This window comes from Panthera tigris, chromosome C1 (assembly GCF_018350195.1).
Source record: "Panthera tigris isolate Pti1 chromosome C1, P.tigris_Pti1_mat1.1, whole genome shotgun sequence".
NCBI lineage: Eukaryota > Metazoa > Chordata > Mammalia > Carnivora > Felidae > Panthera > Panthera tigris.
The window spans coordinates 115,507,169-115,531,309 of record NC_056667.1 but is presented as its reverse complement, the minus strand read 5'-3'; the positions used below and the strand labels follow the sequence as shown (position 1 = coordinate 115,531,309).

The window sequence follows — 24,141 nt, the reverse complement described above, 5'->3', positions numbered from 1 at the left end:
ATAATTTGATTTACTCTATAAAGATGAGCACAGTAAGTTTTTTTTTTTCTTTGCCCCTAGATGGAGGCATCAATTTTACATACCTAAATTCATATGGATTCAACATTAGTGAAGGAAATCCGAGTTGACGGGGGCTCCTGCATGTTGCAGGCTGCAAATTACTCAGGAGCGTAGATAAAGTGTAGTGTCTTTATGTTGTCCATAAATACACTTTTCCTCTAAATTAACTTTTAAGTCCTTCAACGTTTAAAGCAGTTTGACCTGATTCATTCATTAGGGAATACCTTCAGGTCTTTTAGGAAACAAAATGCTGTCTTCTTTACCCCCACGTCTCTCCCCTGCCCACCTCCACTCCAAAGTGGTGTCTGGTGTCCTTGGGGTGAAGGAAGAAGGCGGTGGGCTCTTGGAAGGGTGTGCAAGGAAGCTCCTTCCAGAGTGTCTCCTGACCAAGTGGGTGGGACGCTCCAACCTGGGGATTCCCCGCCCTCATCCAACACTGTTCTCCTTACGTTTCCACCTTCACCTGGAGCCCCCTCCTGCCCCAGTTCCCTGGGCTGGAAGGGGTGACTTTCCCTTCCTCGTCCGATGGGATGCCCTTCCCTGGCAGAAAAGTGCTGGAGTCTGAAGTCTCCTGGGCCTGGACCCTGATGTATCAAACAGATTCTACAGAAACAGCAAATCTTCCCTTGTTTCAGCAATGCCTGATTTTAAGCTTAGTGTCTGGTTAAAGAGGTCAGGGCCCGGGGAACCGACTGCTCTGGTGCGATGGGCCACGGTCTGGGAGGTGGGAGGTTTCAAATGGCAAACGGGGAGTTGGGGTTAAGACGCCTTGATTTACTTTGGACAAAACATCATCCCCGTCTGTATCTGTGTGTCGGAACTGAGTGAAAACCTGGCGGCCTAAATGGCCACATGAACTTGGATGAGTGCCACGTGTAAGTAACGCGCACAGTGGAAGGAGCTGGTTAATGACTGCCATGGCGATGGAGTGCTCGGGAATGAATGGGGAATAATGATCAGAATGCTGACGGATGGTGCCTCTAACAGCAGGCGCTGCAGTGAACAAACTCGGTCATGATCGGAAAAGAAAGAACAAGAGGTACGTCAAGGTTTGTGTTCACCGAGGTTCCCAAATGGGTCCGAGACTGCAGCAGTGATTATTTCTGCGACACGAGAACCATCTGGTTCCTCACACTGGCGTCATTTCACAGCACAAGGACAGGACCACAGCCTTAAATTCTAAAAAACGCGAGTCGCAGAACCTAATGCAAAGGAAAGTGTTGGTCTTCAGATGTTATTTTCCATTTACCTGCTGCTGAAATAGGCCCAAAGGTACTCCAACCTTCCTAACTCACCTTTGTCCATCCAACTTGTACCTTCTTCCTGCTTTCTCTTTCCTCCCTCTCTTCCTCCCTCCTTTTCTCCCTCCTTCCTCCCTCCCTCCCTCTCTTCCTTCCTTCCTTCCTTCCTTCCTTCCTTCCTTCCTTCCTTCCCTTCCTCCTTCCCTCCCTCCCTTCCTTTCCTCTTTCTTTTCCTTCCTTCCTTCCCTCCCTCCCTCCCTCCTTCCTTCCTTCCTCCCTCTCTCCCTCTCTTCCTTCCTTCCGTTCTCCCTCCCTCTCTTCCTTCCTTCTGTTCTCCCTCCCTCCTTCCTTCCTTCTGTCCTCTCTTCCCTTCCCTCCTCCCTCCCTCCTTCCCTCCTCCCTCCCTCCTCCCTTCCTTCCCTCCTCCCTTCCCTCCCCTCCTTTCCTCCCTCCCTCCCTCCCTCTCTTCTTTCCTTCTTCCCTCCCTCCCTCCCTCCCTCCTTCCTTCCTTCTCTCCCTCCCTCCTTCCCTCCTCCCTCCCTCCTCCCTTCCTTCCCTCCTCCCTTCCCTCCCCTCCTTTCCTCCCTCCCTCCCTCCTTTCTTCCTTCCTTCCTCCCTTTCTTCCTCCCTCCCTCCCTTCCTTTCTTCTTTCTTTTCCTTCCTTCCTTCTTTCCTTCCCTCCTTCATTCCTTCCTTTCCTCTTTCTTTTCCTTCCTTCCTTCTTTCCTTTCCTCCTTCATCCTTTCATTTCCTCTTTCTGTTCCTCCCTTCCTTCCTTCCTTCCTTCCTTCCTTCCTTCCTTCCTTCCTTCCCCCCTCCCTCCTTTCTTCCTTCCCTCTTCCCTCCTTCCTTCCTCCCTCCTTCCTTCCTTCCTACCTACCTTCCTTCCTTCCTCCTTCCCTCCCTCCCTTCCTTTCCTCTTTCTTTTCCTTCCTCCTTCCTTCCTTCCTTCCTTCCTTCCTTCCTTCCTTCTTTCCTTCTTCTTTTCTTCCTTCCTTCTTTCCTTCTTTCCTTCCTTCCTTCCTTTCCTCTTTCTTTTCCTTCCTTCCTTCTTTCCTTTCCTTCTTCATTCCTTCATTTCCTTTTTCTGTTTCTTCCTTCCTTCCTTCCTTCCTTCCTTCCTTCCTTCCTTCCTTCCTCCTTCCTTCCTTCCTTCCCTCTTCCCTCCTTCCGTTCTCCCTCCCTCCCTCCTTCCTTCCTCCCTCTCTCCCTCTCTTCCTTCCGTTCTCCTTCCCTCCTCCCTTCTTCCTTCCTCCTTCCTTCCTTCCTTCCTTCCTTCCTTCCTTCCTTCCTCTCTCCCTCTCTTCCTTCCTTCCATTCTCCCTCCCTCCTTCCTTCCCTCTTCCCTCCCCTCCTTCCTTCCTTTCTTCCTTCCTTCCCTCCCTCCCTCCTTCTTCCTTCCTTCCTTCCTTCCTTCCTTCCTTCCTTCCTTCCCTCCTTCCTTCCTTCCCTCCCTCCCTCCTTCCTTCCCTCCTCCCTCCTTCCTTCCTCCCTCTCTCCCTCTCTTCCTTCCTTCCATTCTCCCTCCCTCCTTCCTTCCCTCTTCCCTCCCCTCCTTCCTTCCTTTCTTCCTTCCTTCCCTCCCTCCTTCTTCCTTCCTTCCTTCCTTCCTTCCATTGTCCCTCCCTCTCTTCCTTCCTTCCATTCTCCCTCCCTCCTTCCTTCCTTCTGTCCTCTCCTCCCTTCCCTTCTTCCTCCCTCCCTCCCTCCTTCCTTCCTTCCTTCTCTCCCTCCCTTCTTCCCTCCTCCCTCCCACCTCCCTTCCTTCCCTCCTCCCTTCCCTCCCCTCCTTTCCTCCCTCCTTCCCTCCCTCCCTCCTTTCTTCCTTCCTTCCTCCCTTCCTTCCTTTCCTTCCTCCTTCCCTCCCTCCCTCCTTTCTTCCTTCCTCCCTTTCTTCCTCCCTCCCTCCTTCTTTCCCTTTCTCCTTCCCTCTTTTCCTCTGTTATTCATTTACAACACCCCTCCCCACTCCTTTCTTCTGTCATTCACTTGCAACCCCCCTGCCCCCCGCCAACTGCTCCAGCCCTACTGATCACCTTTCCTTCCGCGATCCCCTTCTGCGCGGTCAGTTCTATACAATTTAGCATTTGACTTAATGATGCTCTGTACTGTCTTGTGTCATTTAAAAAATTATTTCTTGTATTTCAAAGTCATCATCTCAAGGGGTAATACACGCTTCTGTTGGAGAGACTCTAGGGTTTTTCTTCTCTGTGCCTACACTCCTGCATTAATGAATGTTCACTCGGTATTTCACGCCCGACTTAGGAGAACAACAATAATGGTTATTCTAGAGCATTGTGTCTAGATAGTGTGGAGGGCAGAGCTTTGCTTTCTGGCTCTTGCGTTTTTCTGTTATGTCCTTTTTTAAGGGCTTCCTGGTCTCATGACATGAATGAAACGAGAGGTGTGTTTGGCATTAACCTTATTGTCACCGTCATCATCCACTGGTCAAGACCGCTACCACTCAGGTATTGAACGCTTACTATGTGCCACATACATCATCTTATTTAGTTCTCAAAATAGGCTTCGTGTCATAGGCACTGCTTCTTCCACCTTGTAATTAAGAAGTTGAGAGTTTCCTAACTTTCCTTATTATAATTAACCCATCACATAGCTAATAGAGCCCCTACTGTGTGTCAGAGGGTATTCTGAGGTTCTACAAATATTATCACATGTAATTCTCAAAACAATCTCAGTGAGGTCAGGTTATCATTCTCCCTATTTTGCAGTCGTGAAAAGTAAGCTTTGTAACTTAGCTTTGTAACTAAGACATGAAAAGTAAGCTTTTAACTTGTAACTTAGCTTTGTAACTAAGCTAGCTCTCCGAGAGCTTTGTAACTTAGTTGACTAAGTAGTTACTGAGCTCACGTTTTGTGCCAAGTTGTCCTAGATGCTGAGGAACGGTAGTGGAAAAGACAGACACAGTCGTTGGTTATCTGGAATTTACAGGCTAGTAGGGGAACCCATAGTCTGGTGGTGTGGGGGTGGGCGTCCAGTTTCATGGACGTGTACTCACTGCAAAATGCCCGTATTCGGTGGACGCACTCAGATCCAGGATGATTGATTGTCTTTGCATCCCGATGCTGCCCTAAGGCACTGGCCAGAGTCACCGTTCCTTGGACCCCAAGCTTTAGAGAGCCTTGCATATTAGACACACCAAACACGTCTCTTTGAGGACACATGGCGCCCTGTGTCTTGGAGCTCCGTACTGGCATAGAGTGACTTGTGTCCTTGAACGTCTCCCTGGTGACTAACACCAGCAGGCCCCAAGGAAGCAACCCTTCGCGAGTCTTGCCTTGTGTCGTCAAGGTCGTGGGCAACCGTGTTGGAAGATAACACGGATAGTAAGCTATGTTGGCACCGACCTTGTGGGAGATCATTGCTTGGGAGACCAGGAAGATTTGAATTGCAGAAGCACTTAGGAAAAGAAAGAGACAAGCCAATTAGGTGGTCCAAACGTCCCTTGGAGACAGACTACGTAAACTGTCCAACTTTCAGAACGCGTGGTTATGGTAGAGTCTTGCAAAATAAAGGGTCATTTTCTACTGGTGCCAACGTCTGTTTCCTTTCTCCTCTTCTTCCTGTTCCATTTGGGAGAACTCACCAGTGAGGCCCGTATTCACAGGCACCGCACACCGTGGGGGGAACATTTTGTGACAACGTATGTAAGGAGGTCTAGACGTAACGCTGTAAAATATACCTATTCTCTACACTGGCATTTGGATAGGCAGTGAATGTCAGAATCATAAATGGCTTTATTTTCAGATAAATAACAAGAGAATTTAATTTTCAAAGAATTAAAAAAGAGAGTTTTATTTAACCACACTTGCTTTTTTATGATTTATTTGTTTATGTTTTCGAAGTTTATGTATTTATTTTGAGGCGGGGCAGAGAGAGGGAGAGGGAGAGAATCCCACGCAGGCGCTCGGTGCTGTCAGCACAGAGCCCCCCCGTGGGGCTTGAACTCACGACACCGGGAGATGGTGACCTGAGCTGAAATCAGGAATCGGCTGCTTAACTGACAGAGCCACCCAGGGGCTCCTACCACACTTGATTCTTAAAGTTGAACTTTGTTACTTATAATTAATTATTTACTGCCTTAAGTTTAACACGTAATTTTGCCTATTTTTGAACAAAAATAACTTCTTAGAAAAATTAGCAACAATTTTGGTTTTTCACTGACACTTTTGAAGAAAAGAGATTAAAATTTTGCACATATGAAACGTAAATTCCTCCGATCCTAACTGACAACAGAGCACATATTCTGTGGACACCTTTAACATAAAGATTTTAATGAAATCAAGTGAAGAGGGTTAGAGGAGTAGGAAGAGGCAGTGGTGGGGGTTAGTGAGGAATTCGAGCTTTGCATGTTCAACCAACCAGAGTAATCTGGAGAGATGGCAACCACACACGGATTTGTTGAGGTCTTAATAAGTTCCAGGACCCTTTTTGGGTCTGAGTATCTAAAGCAGATACTCTCTCTCCCTCTCTCTCTGCCCCTCCCCCCGCTCAGAATAAATAAGTAAGCTTTAAAAAATAAAAGTTAAAGGGTGTCTGAGTGGCTCAGTCGGTTAAGCGTCTGACTTCAGCTCAGGTCACGATCTCACGGTTCGTGGGTTCGAGCCCCGCATCGGGCTCTGTGCTGACAGCTCAGAGCCTGGAGCCTGCTTCAGATTCTGTGTCTCCCTCTCTTTCTGTCCCTCCCTGGCTCATGCTCTGTCTGTCTTTGTCTCTCAAAAGTAAATAAACGTTAACAAAAAAATGAAAAAAAAAATAAAACAGAGACGTCTAGTAGAGATCCAGTGCAAGCCACATATCTCATTCAAAATTTTTTAGTAACTGAAGAAAGTAAAGAGAAATTAGTAAAATTATTTCTATTAATATATTTTATTTAATCTATCAAGTAATTACTAACAAAATTACGAACAAGGTATTTAGTTTCTCATCCTTAGTCTAGAAATTTGGTGAGTATTTTACACTGGTATTTTACATCTCCATGCAGACTAGCCACCTTGTGAGTTCTCCGTAGACACGAATGGCGACGGTGATCGTGTTGCACAGCATGGGTCTGGATCTTTGTTTGGAATTCTGTGTCTGAGTCACCTGAGAGAGTTAGAATCCTCCAGGGGCCAGGATTCCATAAATGTAGTACTCCTGACTTTACTCCTAGGCTGCATGGTCAGTTAGCTTTGTTTTACTGCTGGCATGAAGTCAAGTTCACAGGACGTGTGTGACCCACCCTGAACTTATTTTTTTGAGGATTTGCAGCTCCTGTAAGGTGACAGACCAGGGGCATTGGAGCCCCAACCAACGAGGCCATACAAGTGTATCAGGAAAGCCTTGGCCCACAGGTTTCTGCCAACAAGAATTTCTCTAAATCTCAATGATGGCTTTATGATGGCCAAAATTTGGAAACACCTTAATTTTCACAATTAGGCTGGTCATCTCAAAAAGGTAATGTCCTGAATGAGGACCAGTTAACATCCTCTTGAACGGAAGGAAATTAAGCTTTTGAAAGCGACGTTCCAGAACAAATTCTGGTTCTGGAGAGAGTGAATATTTTCACAGACAAAGAAAGTTGTCAGGAGTTTAATTTTTGAACTTCTCATTCCCTGAGGAGTGGGCTAGAGGCAGCAGGCAAAGTGGGGCAAGGCCTCATGGTAGAGGGGTCTAGCACGAGCTGTAGGATCAGGAGGGCTGGCCCAGGGTGCCCAGAGCAGGGGCGCAGGGGCATGGTGTGGTCAGACATCTCGGCCAGAGGATGAGTAGGAATGTGAGGGAAAGCGATTACAGAGCTCCAGCCAAGACTCGTATTCCCAAGAAGAAAATTTAGAAAAGGAAAATGGGGTCCCAGCAATGAAGAGATCTGGGAGACCATTAAAGGCAAAACAAAAGCTCTCCCCAACAGAACCCAGGTATCGGTGCTGGGACCTAAGATCTGAGTGGCACAAGAGTAGCAGAAACTTGGGTCACTCACCAAGGCTGGTCACAGCTCTTTAAACATGAACTGTAGGGTCCGGCCAGCTGTTGGGTGTAGCTGAGCCTGAGTGGGTGGGAAAGGGAGGGTGAAATGGACCCAAATAAAGGGGGAATTGGGTACAGAGGTGGGAGGGGGGGTGGCGAGCCAGGTCTGACAGCCAAAATCTTTGCCTGTAGATCAGCGAAGCATGTACCAGAAGGGGCATGAGAAAAACCCTTCCCTTCATTCAGCTTTTTGTTCAAATATCTCTTCCTCATAGGCTTGTCCCGACCACCATGTCTAAAATGGACACAGCCCTTTCCGATTCTCCAAATCCATTTGCCCTGCCCTGATAATATACACTCTTTGATAATATGTCATGTCCGAATATATGTATCTATGTAGAATATGGCACTATACAATATATACACATATATATGCACACACCTCCACACCCACAACCGCATAGGCTTACTTTCTGTCTTCCCCTCTAGACTGATTTTATCTGCTTTGTCCACCACTGCCTCCTGCGTCTGGGATAGGGAGTGGCACTTAGTGGGCACTCAATATTAAATAAGCAAATGGCAGCAGGGGATGACTCATGTCATCAACTGAATGTTGGGCCACGCCTACCTGGCTCCAGCTGGGATCTCCAGCCAGGCCACCTGTGGTTCTCGCATGAACTTCCCCACAACGTGGCCTCCGGTCTGGCTGACGGGAGAATCAGGTCCCCGGACTCGTTCTCATACGGGAGATAGACTCTGACTCATAGCAACCTGTTGGGATGTCCAGAGCTGGGGGTCTCTTACGTCTCAAAGGGGAGCTGGTGAACCTTGTATTCGAAGAGCTGGCGCCCTGGAGACCGAGTGGCTTCCTCCATCTGGAGTGTCTGTGCCCAGTGATGGGGTCCAGCCTGCTCTGGGATTCTCCTGTGTGTGTTTCCAGGCCACCCTTCTGCTTCTGTTCCTGGTCCCGCCTGTGAAGATCCCGTATACCTGACCTGTTGCATGCTTCCCATGTTCTAGGCATGCTACATGTAACGGCACATGCAATCCTTGTGTTCAGTCGTGAGACGGCACCTGTTACCACCACCTTTGCATCCAGGAGAAGCTTGGGACAGTCATGCAGTCATGCCCTTGGGACAGACCGATGAGAGACGCAGCAGAGGCTCCTGGCTCCTGTGGCTCAGCTTCTCCTGCCCCTTCTCAACCCTGCTTTGTGCTCTGCCTCCCTTTATGGGCACCAGGGATCTGCCTTTAGACCAAATGAGCTGAAGTGGGGTGAGGAAGGGCAGCGGAAATCAGCAAATGGTCCCTCGGCTCTGTAGGGAAAGAGAGATCGGGCGACAGTGATTCCTTAATTTCTGTGTAGGAAACCCTTGCAGTCACAAATGGAAACCATAGAGGAGGCTTTGTTTTATGGCTCGAGTTGGAATCAACCTGGGTTGATGGCTTGGGTGCGCGCGCCCACGCTCGCGGGCGCGGTAACGCTTTCCAGGAGCAGACACAGGGGATGAGCTGCTTTGGGTTGAGAGAGCCACACTCTGCCCCAGGCTGTGGAGTAGCTCAGAGGTACCAGCGCCCCCGAGGAACTGCTGTCTGCTTTGGGAATGAATCCTGCCCGACCTCGTATTTAGTGTGGGAACACCGACGGGGGGTTCAAGCCCTGGAAGCTTAGTTTTCTTATCTGTAAAATGGTGATGAAAGCAGCCTAGGGATCCTTGGAAGACTGGCTGATTTGTGATGGAAAGCTCACAGCACAGTGCGGGGTACAGGGAAAGTGCCCACCTTGGACACCTGCTGTATCTGCCTGCCCAGCCTCCACTCTCCCTTCCTACACACCATGCGAATCCTCTTTTGGAATGCCCATGCCCCCACAGCCCCCTTGCTGAGGTGGCCACCTGACCTCGGCGGGGCTAATCAGAATTGTGGAGTCTGGTTCGGGGCTGGCCGTGTGACCCAATCCAGGGCAAACCCGTCTCAATTCTGGGACTTCGGCTGGAAAAAGCTGGGCAGGGAAGACAGACAGGGTTTGGAGCTGCTGGGGAGCTGTCGCGGACCCACATGGGTAGGGCTCAGTTAAGGACAAAGCTGACACTCGGCAGGAAAGAGAAACAACGGGGCCTGATGGGGGTCTTGGGGCCCGGGATCCAGCTGTGCGGTGTTTCCCAGGACGAGAGCCAAGAAGCTCTCATTTACTAGGTCAGCCATGTGCGGTGGGAAGTGTCTCGATTCATTTCGGGCTCGGTACACACTGTCGAAAGGTCGAAGTGCTCTCAGTTATTATTATTAGCAACAATAACATCGACAGCACCTACCAGTTATCCAGCATGCACACTGTCAGGCCCTCTCCAAAGTGTTTTACGTGCCTGGTGTATTTAATCCTCGAAGTCTCCCTAGAGACAGATGTTCCCACTATATTCATCGAGCAGACAGGAAAGGTCTCTCATCCGCTATAGAGGTATGTGCCCGACCTGGGTTTTCTCAGGTGGTAGACCCAGTGTGGGAACGGTCTGGATCCGGAGGCCACACCCCTGACCCCTGGGCCTATAAACTGTGCAATGGAAGATATGATTCGGAAGTTGTACAAGATCATGTTTTTATTTATGGATGTGAAGGAATCTATTTCTTTTCCCTGGAGAACTCCTTTCCCGAAGGGAAAAAAAAAAAAAAAACTACCAAGAGGCCCAGAGTTTGGAGAGACACAAAAGTATTGTATTAGTCAGTGGAGGGAGAGATAGATCAGAGGGAGAGAGAGGGAGAGATAGATGAGAGAGAGAGAGAGAGAGAGGAGAGATAGAGAGATCAGAGAGAGGAGAGAGAGAGAGAGAGAGAGAGAGATCGATTTTAAGGAACTGGCCCTCATGATTGCGAGGGGCTGGTGCGTCTGAAACCCACAGGGCAGGCCAGCAAGCTGGAAACTCAGGCAGGGTTTCTGTGTTGCAGTTGCCAGTCTGAATTCTTTCTCAAGGCCTTCAACCGGTTGGCCTTCCACGCGATCCCCAACCACATGACAGTAGTCTCCTTTACTTAGAGTCTACTGATTTCAATGCTAACCACACCTTACAGATACCTCCGCAGCACATCTAGACCGGCGTTTGTCCAAACAACTGGCCACCATGGCCTAGCCAAGTTGGCAAATCATATCGCTGTCCAGTCTTGGGTAGCTCTGGTCAACGGTTTCCCTGTCTAGTCTCCACGTTCCCATCTGTAAGAAGAGTGGTACGCTGGGGAAATTTCCAGGGCCTTCCAGATAAGATATCCTTGCCTCACCCAGAAGACCTTATGGCCCGAGTCACAGGCAGTGGGAAGTATTCTGGCTTCTCCTCTCCAAACCTTCTCTCTTGGGCTGATCAGCTCCCATCCCTCCCTCTGTCAGTGTCTACCTCATTCTCATGCTCCTCTTTGCATACTGCCATGCACATGGCCAAAGGGGCCAGCAGCCCTGAGTGGGCATGACATGTGCATCCCATGCCGATCACCGATTAGCATGGCTGCCTCCCTTAATTCACATTCTGGGGAGAGAGTGTGCTTGATCCCTGGCCAGCCAGCACGTTGGTTGGAGTCGCGTCAGGTACTGACTCCGGGTTTGATCAGCTATGGCTGGGCAGTAGATGCCTTTTGGCTTGCTTCCTTCCCAGTAGATGACGTGGGAGCCTGTTCCTGCCGGGGGCCGGAGGAGAGGAGGAGGTGGGGGTCACCGTGCAGGGCAGACAAATTGACTGGCACATCCGTCACAGGTCTAGGCTTTCATGCTGGAATGACCCACATCTTGACGTTGCCGCTGTGTGTTTGTTTGGTCGGTGGAGACTGTGCAAACCAGCTGGCACCACACCCTCGTCAAGGGTGCTCACTCTGATGTTGGTGAGAGCGGCGGAAAGAACTGGATGGAAAAATATTGTGAGGACAAACAGATCAGGAAAGAGAGGGCTGTTTTCCCCCTCACTAATGACCCTAAAATGTACTCAATGATCCCCAAACTCCAAAAGTAAAGCCATCAGTCACAATGTTGTCAGGGTGAAAGAGAAAGAAAGAAAAAGCCGTGCGTATCATCTTGGAACCAGTTCCACACAAGTGCCCATTCGGCACGCCTGAGTGCCTGGGCCAAGCTGGCTGGTTTAATTATTGTTTGCCTTGCACGGTATTAAGTCAGGCACACGACCAGCGCACCCGAGTTTCGGTGAAGGGCCTGTGCCCAGGCGCGGGGAGGTTGGCTTCCATCTCCTCTGTGGGGAGGCGCTGGGGCTTTCTCGGAGTGGGTTGGCACCTGCCTGTCGGAACCATTGCGCTGGAAGCTTTGAGGTCAGCGCAGCGTGACTGCAGGCAGAGATGCAGAAAGGGCCCCGACTTGCTGCTAGGACATCTCTAGGTCAAGAATGAGAAAGAGAAGGAGGAGGTTAGCAGAGGAATGGAGGGGCTCGAGAACACATCCCCTGCTGGGGGGCCTCACGGGTGCCGGCTTTCGCTTCCTTGCTGCCTCCCCTACGAAACTATCAGTTCACGGAGGGAAAGAGCCTTGTCTGACTTGGCAATGTCAGTAACGACAATAAGAACAATAATGGCTTTGTTGCTCACCTATTATCAGCCGTGTGCTATGCTGGTTCTTTATATATATTGCACACACTTTACATGTGTTACGTATGATCTGTATTCGGCACGGTAGCTCACCACGCTTGGAAGATAGGGAAACCGAGGCTCCAAGAGCTTAAGGACGTTGTCCGAAAGTAGACAGTGGAGTGTAGCAGAAGTGGCATTCAAACTCATGCACCTTTGGGGCGCCTGGGTGGCTCAGTCGATTAAGCGGCCGGTTTCAGCTCAGGTCATGATCTCGCGGTCCGTGGGTTCGAGCCCTGTGTCGGGCTCTGTGCTGACAGCTCAGAGCCTGGAGCCTGTTTCGGATTCTGTGTCTCCCTCTCTCTGACCCTCCCCCGTTCATGCTCTGTCTCTCTCTGTCTCAAAAATAAATAAACGTTAAAAACAAACTCATGCACCTTGTTCATTTACCCAAGTGCCTCCCCATTTCTGACCCCAACGTCAAACAAAGTGCTGACTAGATGCGTATGGAACCAAGGAGCTGAAGGCAGGACGTCTTCGTTCTCCTGTCTACGGCACCTCGATGGCTAACCTGTGACTTATCTTCCTTCCGTTTCACGCTGGCAGGCAGGGCGGGCCGTTGGCAAGGTTGGAAACCCCATCTGCTCCTCTCCCTGTGCCTCTCCCCTGTTTTGAACTGTCATTCCAGACTTGGAAGCAGCCCAGTATGGAAAGAACGGAAAGAAAGAGAGGGATTTGAATCCTGTCTCTGCCAAGAGCTCCATCAAAGTATTTAACCTCCTCGAGCCTCAGTTTCCCCACCCGACTAATAAGAGTAACTGAAGGGCTTGGGTGAAGGTGGTGGTAGAATTGTGCATATATGTGGCACACGGGTGCCGGGCCCAGAGCAGGTGCCCAGAGAGTGGACCTTTCTACAGTCTTTCCCTCAGACACCCCCATTTTTTATCCCTGGCATCTGCACATGCTGGGATGCCCTGATTCCTCGAAAGATGAAATGCCACAAAAATGAAATTCTAGAAAAATCTTACATGAAACTATATAAAACTCAGTTCTCTGAGCTTTGGTCATCTGTTTTTGGTTTTTTAAAAATGTTTATTAATTTATTTTTGAGAGATATGAACGCAAGCTGGGGAGGGGCGGAGGGGGAGAGAGGGAATCTTAAGCAGGATTCATGCTCTGCATGGAGCCTGACAAGAGGCAAGATCCCACGACCCTGGGATCATGACCTGAGCTGGAATCAAGAGTCAGACACGCAACTCACTGAGCCACCCAGGCGCTCTGAAGCCTAGTTAGGACCTTTAAATGCAGGGTATCGCTGGGTGCGAGGCCCCACAGTGGAATAGGGTGGGCAGAAGCAAGCGGCTCGGTGAGGCTTCTTGGGGACAGCAACGAATAAGCTGAATCTGGGGGGATGGATAGGTGTGTGACTGATAGGGAAGAAGGTAGGAAAGGCTTTTTTGGGCCACAGGAACGACAGTGCAAGACGCGAGGCAGAGTGCTGTATGTAGAATTGTTAGATTGTTCTTCAAAATGCGCCCGACTTAGGACAGTTTGAGAACACCGTGGGCCAGAGTGTTTGGGGAAAGCTTCTTGGGTAATAGGGGTCGCTGCTAAACTAGAGGTCACCCCTCTGATTCCGCCCCCCCCCACCTCCATCTCCAGTGATGATGCTGAGATGAGGTTTTACCTATTTGGCAAGACTTTTTCCCCATCCCCTTTTCCAGATAGTCTCATAGGATGATTCACCTTTTGTTGAAAAACCAGGGTTTTTAAAAATAATTTTTTTAATGTTGTTATTAATTTTTGAGAGAGAGAGAGAGAGCAGGGGAGGGGCAGAGAGAGAGAGAGAGGGAGACCCAGAATCCGAAGCAGGCTCCAGGCTCTGAGCTGTCAGCACGGAGCCCCACGTGGGGCTAGAACTCCCAAACCGTGAGATCATGACCTGAGCTGAAGTCAGACATTGAACCGACTGAGCCACCCAGGCGCCCCCACAAAACCAGTTTTTGATAGCTCCTGGGATGTGCCAGGCCCTGTGTGTGTTGGCTTTGCGAAGCGGAAACCCATAAATATTTTTCTCAGTCCAGTAGGAGAGCGGATGTGAAAGCAGGTAATTGTAATGCCGGTGGTCCTCGCTAGAATGGAGGGGCTGGAGGGCCAAACCTGAGCCGGCTTCTAGTGGTACTCCCAAGACCGAGCAGAGTCCTCATAGTGCTTTACTTGATTAAACTCGATTTATATGTTAATTGCCTTATCTGTTCACAAAATAGGTTTTTGTGCAAAGGAGGTGGGAAGGTTTCAGTGGGTGAGTGGGAGGCAGCATTTATTAAGTACCTAAGGCAGGGGTACTCTTGCAGCGAGGATCTCATCTAACAGCTCTGTTAGGTAGGCAGTGTCAGCTCCGATTTCTAGAAGAGGAACAGGAGACTCAGAGAGGTGGAGTGACTTGCCCCAGGTCACACAGCTAATAAGTACGCCAACCAGGATTTCAATCTAGGCTGGACTGACTTGATGGCCCAACTCTTCAGGTACATTGTCAAGGTGGCCCCCTCTTTAAACCTGCACCGCCTGAGACTGTGACCACTAGCTCGACGTGGCCACTGAGCACTTGAATGTGGCCAGTGTGAATGGATTACATTATCACTTGAATTTCAAGTGAATTCACTTGAATTTCAATTAATTTAAATTTAAAATTAAAAAAAGGATACTCCATTCCGTGACTGGGGTGTTTTTATGCGTGTTTGAAACAACCTGGGTGTGTGAATCCACCCTTTCAATTGTCAATTTGACAAACTCTGAATACAGATGAGGTATTTCTGATGCAGATTTAGTGTCCCTATTGAGATGTGCCCTACGTGTAAAATACACCCCACGGTTTGGGGACATATTAATTATATGTTGAAGTGATAATGTTTTGGCTACATTGGATTGAATAAAAAATATTTCAGAGATTAATTTCAACTGTTTCTTTTTCACTTTTTCAATATGGCTATTAGAAAATTTAAATATGTCTGGGTACCTCGCTGGCTCAGTCAGTGGACCATGTGGCTCTTGATCTCGGGTTATGGGTTTGAGCCCTGCGGTGGCCTACATTTTACTTAAAAAAAAAAATTAAATATGTGGCTTGAATTCTATTTCTATTAGACAGTGTTGTTCTAAGTGAGTTTTAATGCTTTTTAAAAATGTTTATTTAATCGTGTGTGAGAGAGAGAGAGAGAGAGAGAGAGAGAGAGGGAGGGAGGGAGGGAGACAGAGGATCTGAAGCAGGATCTGTGCTGACAACAGAGAGCCCGGTGTGGGGCTCGAACTCACAAACCCTGAGATCATGACCTGAACCGGAGTCAGACGCTTAACCAACTGAGCCACCCAGGTGCCCCTTAAATGAGTTTTAAATAGACGAATGAGCTTTGTTAACTTGTCTGGATTGCTATAAGCAGAACAAGATAGGAACAAAACAGATTCCCAAAACATTTAGTTTTTCATCTCTTCGTTGACCTTGCTAGTGCTCAGGTCATCAGAGTTGGGGGAGGGGCGGGGAACTTTAAGCAGAACAACACCATTTCATGTGGTTCCTCCAGAGCAGGCTAGTTCGTACAAGGCCAGGGGTCTATGGCACCCAGTGCAGAATAACTTAGGGGGGTGATCAGAGCAGCAGTGACCCCAGGCACTGGGGTGGGCAGGGACACAGGGAAATTGATGATGGCTCTGGTTGTGGTCCCGGAGACAGCTGTTGGCAGTAGCTTCGAAAGGCCAGATGATCTGTGCCCACTCACACACGCACACGCACACGAGAGCCCAAATCAAAAGCCGGGAAGCCCTGCAGCTCTAAGAGCATAACTGATTCCATAAACAATTTAGCCTCCGCTATTCTGGCCGATTTCAGGGCTTTATTTTTGTCCGAGTCCATTATCACAAAGGTTTTCTGTCTGACTTTTCCATTACTACTTTATTTGTGAAGCTCAGATTCAATATTTGAAGTCTGAATTTTCCCTTCATGCCAAACTTTCCTGACGGAGTAATACAGATCTATTTGAGGGCAGAAAGGGAAATGAGATGGGGTAAACTTCAGAGTTAATGAAGAAAACACAAATGATATGGAGTGAGAGTTGAGTTATTTCGATAATTTGGAGAAAAAAGGATTGTGATTGGTATTTTGATTTCTTCTTGATGCTGTTTTTAGTACTTTGCTGAGGTGCTTGCCTCTCCGGCATTATTAAAGCTATTGCTCAGGATTTTAATGTCTGCACGTTAATAGTTTTTCTTCTGAGGCTGGAGAGTGAGCGAGCGAGAGAATGGGAGAGAAGAGAGAGAGAGAGGAGGAGGAGTGTGGTAAATTAATTTTGGAGTGAACCCAGCTATGCCTGCAACAGCACTGCTCTCTTTGGGCTTGGAGTTTTGTTCATTTTGGAGAACATAATAATCTTCACTAAGAGTTTAAAAAGCTACTTAAGTGGGGGGTCTGGGTGGCTCAGTCGGTTGAGTGTCTGAGTGTCTGACTTCGGCTCAGGACATGATCTCACAGTTCATGAGTTCAAGCCCTACGTCGGGCTTTGCACTGATGGTGTTGGACCTCCTTTGGATCCTCTGTCTGCCTCTCTCCCCTGCCCCTCCCCTACTCATGAGTGTGTGTGCTGTCTCTCTCTCTCTCTCTCTCTCTCTCTCTCTCTCTCTCTCTCTCTCTCAAAAATAAGTAAACATTTAAAAAAATCTACTCAAGTGTTTTAGCTATACTTTGTGCATTTAATGGGGACCTTGTGTGCTATGCATGTTCAGAAATTTGGGGATTATCAAGTGTCTCAGGAGACACTTGTGAACACTGGTATCAGTTGAGTTTGGAAGCTTTTGGGGAAGCTCTGGACTGATACCATTGTTGTAGCAACTTCTGCATTGCTTCCCTAGCAAATTCTAGAGAAACTGTTGGCCAAATCCAGGGAAAGCGGTTCTGTAGGGTGGGACCTCCCAAACTGGGCAGAGTGTGAGGAAACGATTGAGTGTTGAGGTGGGACGAAACCAGAGGAACAGTTCTTGCCCCAAATACACCCAGGGGGCTCAGTTTCCCGGAGATGGACTGAAACTGTAGCTGTGTGTTTTTCTGGACGCCAACTCAAGAGAAAACGCGATCATTGCCATTGTCAACTTCACAGGATTTATGGAGTCCCACAAGAACAATCAGAAACCAGGAGGTCAGGGGAGGCACAGAGAGATATTCCTGGCACAGATATGGATTCTGCTCTAAGTTCGTGGGGTCTTCACTCCAAGAACATCATTAAAACCATCTCACAAGAGAACAGAGAGCAGTGTCTTTTATGAGACTCATGGTCTCACATCTCTCATCATGGCTGAAGGTACACCATCTAAGCTCTGTTGAGTAAAGGCACATTGACATGATACTGAAACAATGATGCCCAGTCATGGAGCAGTCTGGTCTTGAACTTACTCTGAAGGTAGCATACAAGCCTATCTGAAGCAGAAGGAATCTGAATCCAAATTATCTTCAGGGTGTGGCAGGTAGTAACCTAGAGTAGGACAACAGAGGGGGGGGGAGGGGAGCGGGGGGGAGTACCAGATCTGGTAAGGGCATTTCAGTCATACTTAAAAAAATACTGTAAAGACCCAGGGCATCCGGGTGGCTCAATTGGTTAACCTTCTGATTTTGGCTCAGGTCGTGATCTCACGGTTCGTGGGCTCGGGCCCCGCATCAGGCTCTGTGATGACAGCTCGGAGCCTGGAGCCTGCTTCAGATTCTGTGTTTTCCCCTCTCACTGCCCCTCCCCCACTTGCGTGCGCGCTGCCCCTCTCTCTCAAAAATAAACAAAAGTTAAAAGAAATGTGAGATACCGTAAAGACCAAAATACTCCCGAAGACCACCAGTGTGAGCTTTGGGTTGCGTTTATGAGGTTTATGAGTTCTAATCTAGAAAAATAAATGGACTGAAATTAGGTAAGTGTTTCTAAAGATTGATATCTACAGCCAAGACATCAGTAAATATTAGGCAGAAAGAATTCAAGTTCTCGGTCTTTAATAAGTGCTGAGAAATCAGTGGGCACATGTCACCTTCTGACGGATTAGTCCTTGAAATGAATTTCACATACTGGGATCACATATGTTCTTGGTACCGTGTTATGCCCTGGAGATACGCCATTTGAGATAAACTATAATTTCTGCTCTCATCAAGCTTCAAGACATATATGCCTTGGATGCTTAAAACGGAGTGTGAGATGTGCCCAAGTATGTACCAGGGATGCACAGAGGAGAGTGAGAGTAGCATCCAACTACTGTGGCTGGAGGTCAGGGGGTCAGGAGCTCAGAGGGTCAGGGTCAGGGAAGGCTTCATCCAGGAGGAAGGAGGAAGGGAAAAGGGTCATGGCAAAACAAACCACCACCACTCTATAATTTGGTTCTAGTTGCTGTCCTGGGTACCAAGAAGGTGAGATGTGATTGAGGAAAGGCCATCTGGGGGCAGCCCAGGGCCCCTCCAGGTCATAGCTGGTTGAAGTGTGGACTGCCCTGACAGTCCCAGGTGAGCCTTTGGGTGAGCTGTGGATAGGTGACCTTGGGTCCATCAGATCGATTAGCTCCTGCCCACGTTTGGGAGATTCCCCTCCTTACGGGTCCCCTCCCATTACCGAAGCTGGAAAGGGATTCTCAAGCTTCGCATCCCCTTCACTACTGGGGCTGGGAGTGGGACTTAGACCTCACAGGTTAGGAGGTTCTCAGGGCTCTGAATGGCAAGCAGGGACTGCTCAGTCCCCTTGGGTGGTGGGTGGAGAGTGTGGGGCTGTGGACGGTGTGGGTGAGGCCAGCCCCCAGCTGCAGTGAACTTGGGCTTTGCTTCTGGCTGCAACAGCCTTAGAGTGGCTCTCTGTCCCCTCCTGAGTGCCCGTCAGTCACCCCACATACTTTGTCTTTTTTCCAGATGGGATGCAAAATTCATTCAAAAAGGTTCACCAAAGTACTACAACTCGGAGAGGTGTTTCAGAACATTCTGGATCAAGTGAGAAATGACAAACTCCTAACTGGGAGCTATATGAAGACTATTGCCCTTTGTCAAGTTTGAGTTTATTTAAAAAAGGAGAGAAGATTCAGACAAAACAATAGTGAGTGTAAAACATGATAAAGATGAGCTATGAAGGCAATAGATTTTTTTTTCCTGATATCGGGAAGCCATTTGCATCTAAGCCCAATTACTTTGAAAATAATATGCTCTCAAAAGTGGTGAGGATTAGTTTCTGTCACTTATAACGAAGGACCATGGCTGATAGAGTCTCCCTCCTTGTGTAGAGGTGATGGTTGAATGGAGAGGAACTCAGTTTTTTCATTGTTAAATGGGGATGATAATAAGATAAGAGTGTCTGCCTTAAAACACGATCGGGAAGACAAAATGAGACTAAATATGGAAAGCTTGGAACGTGATTGTCATATAGTCAATAATGCATGTTAACTATTATGAGCAATCACTTCAGCTGTAAATTCAATCCACAAATACTCAAACCAGCCGTTTAACCTCTCTGGCCTCACTTTTCCTTTCTGCAAAATGGACATAACACCGGCTGTCTTTATTTCATGATGCACGTGAATGCCAGACGAATCACAGTGTGGGAAGGGGCTTTGCAAAAGTGGAGAGTTCTGAGTGAGTAGAATACACTTCTGTTATTTCGTCTAAGCTCATCACCTGATTCTCACTAACCCACCCTGATCCCCGGAGACCCCCAGCTTGGGGCCGAGGCTCGTATTCATTTGATCTGATTTGTTAGTTGTGCTGAGAGGGAGAGAGAAGGGAAGTCAATTGGGGAAAAAAATAATAGAAAAATATTAAATTTTATGAACTTCAAAGTTTCACAATGCTTTATGGTTCCTGTGAGTCCGAGAGGGAATCTGATATCCCATTTTGAAATCTAGACTTGTCTTGTTTTATTTGTCAAAAATGTTTAGAACACTTAAATCTGCCAAGACCCCGAGGGGGCCGGGAGCAACATTTTGAAAGTTGTCCACGTACCTCCCTCCTTTCTTCTCTTTTCTTACCAGTCACGTGCCCCGCTGGAGAAACAGTTGTTAGCTTTTGCCTGTTTGGTTTGTTGCAAGGCGTTCTCATGTGAGAAAGGTACCTTGAAGGAGCACAGAGGGCCCAATGGGAAGGCAATCAGGGTGCCGGCAGAAGGTGGTGTCTGAGCTGGTGACTGGCCAGGCCGAGGAGGGTAGAAGAGTGTTCCAGAGAGAGGAGATAAACATGGAGGTGCGAAGCATGTCCTGGGAACAGCAGTGAGTGATTTAGAATTGCCCGGGTTTAAGTTGCAGAGAGTGGGGGAGGGGGTGCTGAAGAGGGAGGTAGAATCAGGGTTCAGATAGTGCAAAGGGCTCCCTCTTGAGGGTGGCGGGGACCCGGGAAAGTGCTGGGATCACTTCTGTGTCTTAGAAAGAGTGACCCGCAGCATGGAGGATGTGCTGGGGGGAAAGACATGGGAGGCAGGAGGGCCAGTAGGAGCCTGGCAGATGGAGGAGACGGGCACGGGGCCCGTCCACAGACATGTGGACTCTGCCCCGAGACGCCAGGCTCGGTGGCTGTGGAGGGGAAGGGATCACAGAGGGAGGAGCCCAGCACGGCTTTGTTGACTTGGAGGACAGGGTGCCACCGACTGAAATGGCGCGTACAGGAGGAGAAGCAGTTGTGGGGGGTGGGTGACGCGGGACGACGAAGACCAAAGGGCAACACCTCTAGAGTTGGAACCGTAGGAAGCATTACTTGTGTTGAGTTCTTCTCACTGTCCCTCAGAATACACACCAGCTGTGGCAACCCACCAGACTCGTGGGGACCGGCGCTGTGTTTTACCTCGTCTTCTTCCCCCCCTACCAGCCTGGCCTCACAAACCAGATTCTCAGGATACGATAGCTACTCGTCACACGGGATTCCCAGCACAAATGTTGGAGCTCTTTCAGTCCAGCATTTCCCAAAGAATGTTCTGAGGAGCCCCAGGTCTGTAAGGTGAGAGGCTGAAAAGGGATTCCAGGTTTAACCTGGAGAATGCTGAGATCCACACAGTTAAACAAAATTTCTTTACTGCGGGACTTCTCAGAGCCTTGAATATGCTCGCATGCATGTGAAGCCTCAAGATGGGAGATTTAGAAGGCTGCCTTTGATGGTGGAATCTCTTTGGGGGAACATTCACTGTAGTGCTAGTTCACTGGAAACGCTTGGGGAAGCTGATTAAGACTAAGCTCTTGTTAAAAATAGTACCATAAAATGTCTTAAAGAACCCAGGAAAATAAAGACGCAATAATGATTATGTACCCATCTCCCAGCTTTGATAAATTATACCGTATGCCCTACTGATCCAACAGTCTTAAAAAAATTTTTTTTTAAGTTTACTTCTTTATTTTGAGAGAGAGAGAGAGAGAGAGAGCAGGGGAAGGGGCAGAGAGAGAATCCCAAGCAGGCTCCGCACCAGCAGCCCTGAGCCCAATGTGGGACTCGGGCTCACAAACCGTGAAATCATGACCTGAGCGTAAACTAGGAGTCAGATGCTCAATCACTCAACCGACTGAGCCACCCAGGCGCCCCTTGACTCAACAGTCTTAAGAAATATAATATGCCAGATGCAGTTAATTCCCCTGTTTCACCCTCCCTGATCCCATCCTTTTCTGTCTCATTCCTGATGTAAACCACACTCCACACTTGGTGTCCATGCGTGTCTTACACACTTACTATGTATCTATGTATCACAGACAACATACACCGCCGTTGGAAAATGTTGATGTTTAATGTCTGAATGCAGCGGAATGGTATTCTTCCCCACCTTGCTTTCCCCCTTCGGCTGTAGTTGTGGGGACTGTCACTCTATGAATATACTACCAGCCATTTATTCATTCTTCTGTAGATAGACCTCTAGTGTCTCTCTTCTGTAGATAGACCTCTTGTGTCTTTGCAGTTTGTTACTAGAAACACAACTGCGGGCACCATTCTTGGCCACATGGCTCCTTGTGCACAGAAGTGAGAGTTTCTCTAACGATAATTCCATTATTCCGGGAAGGAGAATTATGGCAACATTCCCAGGAGGCAGCATCTCCTTGTTACACTGAGTTCCTATTCATCCACATTCTTACCAACACTTGGTATTATCAGTGTTCCTCTCATGTTTCTTATTGTGGAATATTGCTGTTGGAATTTGCATTTTCCTAACTACTTGCCATCCTGATTACATCTTTTCAAACGTTGACTGGTCCTTCGGTTTCTTCTTCCACGACTTGCCAGTGTTTTCCTTTTCTGCCTGTTTTTTTTTTTGAATCGTGTCTTTTTTAAAAAAAAAATGATTTTTGGGGCGCCTGGGTGGCTCAGTCGGTTAAGCAGCCGACTTCGGCTCAGGTCATGATCTCGCGGTCCGTGAGTTCGAGCCCCGCGTCGGGCTCTGTGCTGACAGCTCAGAGCCTGGAGCCTGTTTCAGATTCTGTGTCTCCCTCTCTCTGACCCTCCCCCGTTCATGCTCTGTCTCTCTCTGTGTCAAAAATAAATAAACGTTAAAAAAAATGATTTTTTTCTCCATCCTATGACTGGTTTTTGATTTTGTTTATGACATTCTTTGTTGTACAGAAGTTTAAAAAGTTTGATATTGTCGGGGCGCCTGGATGGCTCGGTCGGTTAAGCGTCCGACTTCGGCTCAGGTCATGATCTCACAGCTCATGAGTTCAAGCCCCGCGTTGGGCTCTGTGCTGACAGCTCAGAGCCTGGAGCCTGCTTCGGATTCTGTGTCTCCGTCTCCCTCTGCTCCTCCCCTGCTCACGCTCTGTCTCTCTGTCTCTCTAAAATAAAAACATTAGAAAAAAAGTTTGATATGGTCAAATTTACCAGTGTTCTTCTATATGGATTGTGTTGTTTGTGACTTCTTTATAAAGTTCGCCATACTTATGAGTTAAAACATAGTATATATATATATATATATATATATATATATATATATTTTTTTTTTTTTTTTTTTTCTGTCTACAAGTTTAAAATTTTGCTTTTCACATTTAGGTCTTCAATTCTTCTGGGTTTCGTTGTGTGCAGTTTGGGACAGGAATCTGATTCTACTGTTTTCCATTTAAATTATCAATTATTCCAGCACTGTGTATTGAGTGAGCTGTCCTTTCCTTATTGATTTGTAAAGCCACACCCATCATATGTTGGGTTTACTCACAATTGCCTTCCCAGTCCGCCACATTGTAGCTGAAGAAATGGGGGTCCCTCGAGGAGGCAATCAGGTGGCTCCGTGCCCCAAGGAGGTGGCCGCGGGACAGGAAGCCCGGTCATACCGCATGAGGTCCAGGGATGTTCCAACCACACCATGGAGCAGAGCAGGTGTGCTTGGTGGTATTTTCTTATCCTCTTTCCTTTCTTCCCCCTTCCTCCCTGCTTGTCTTCCTTCCCTCCTTTTTCTTCTTCATCCCGGGTGGCTTGTGTTTCTGCCTTGAGAGGTATTAAAAAAAACCCAATCAATCAATTACTTTAACCACATATAGTTAACATACCATGCTATTTTAGCTGCAGGTGTACAATATAGCGATCCAACAGTTGCATGCATGTCTCAGTTGCTCATCAAAGTGAAATGCACTCTTCACGCCCTTCACCCATTTCACCCACCTCCCACCCCACCTCCCCTCTGGCAGCTACCATTTGTATTTATCAGTCTGGGTTTTTGTGGTTGTTGTTGTTGTTTGTTTTTCTTTTTTTTTCTTTGTTCGTGCATTTGTTTTGTTTCTTAGATTCTGCATTCAAGACCTGTCTTTATGCATGACGCTGCCATCCAAACGCAGCTAATCTTCAGGCCAATGATTTGTCACAAATATGGCTGGGTAGATAACATTTCCTTTTCAGGAGCCGGGGCTGGTTGGGCTAACCTCTTTTCCATTCTGGAGACATGGATGGCTGGGGCTATTACAATCTACAGCACTTTGCCTTGATTCATGGCTACTAATCCCTGCAGATATATTTTTATTTTCCTGGATATATTGGATGTGCAGGTGCTATATTTTGGAAGAGCCTGTTGTTTATTGACACGAGCCCAGTAAAGACTCTGATTAATCTCAAAAACAAATAGAGAAAAGTGGAAGGTCACACTCCGGATCAAGAGCCTCCATTAGATCCCTGATCCCTGAGTTATTATTTCCGGTTGAGAGAAATTCTCCCGGTGGAGGTGTCAGGAGACAGAGGATGACACATGAAGTGTGTGCAGAGCCCTCTTGTTCTCTTCTAAAGCTTTGCTCTCTGTGCTGGTCAGACGTGCTTCTCTGACTCACCGTTTTGGAAAGGAATCCCGCATGTTCTCGTATGATCCCATTGTCTTATAGATGGTTGCTTGGA

General features: G+C 48.0%; 1 long non-coding RNA gene across 2 annotated transcripts in view; it reads left to right on the top strand.

The window, feature by feature from the left end:
• Positions 1–1,033: 1,033 nt before the first annotated feature.
• Positions 1,034–24,141, top strand: part of LOC122241275 — a 34,791-nt gene continuing 11,683 nt past the window's right edge. The window contains exons 1-2 of one of the 2 annotated variants that reach the window (XR_006221318.1): positions 1,034–1,099; positions 18,727–18,907. This is a non-coding gene — a long non-coding RNA (uncharacterized LOC122241275). Of the gene's footprint in view, positions 1,333–18,726; positions 18,908–24,141 lie in introns of both variants that reach the window. The other variant, XR_006221319.1, reaches the window with a different exon arrangement.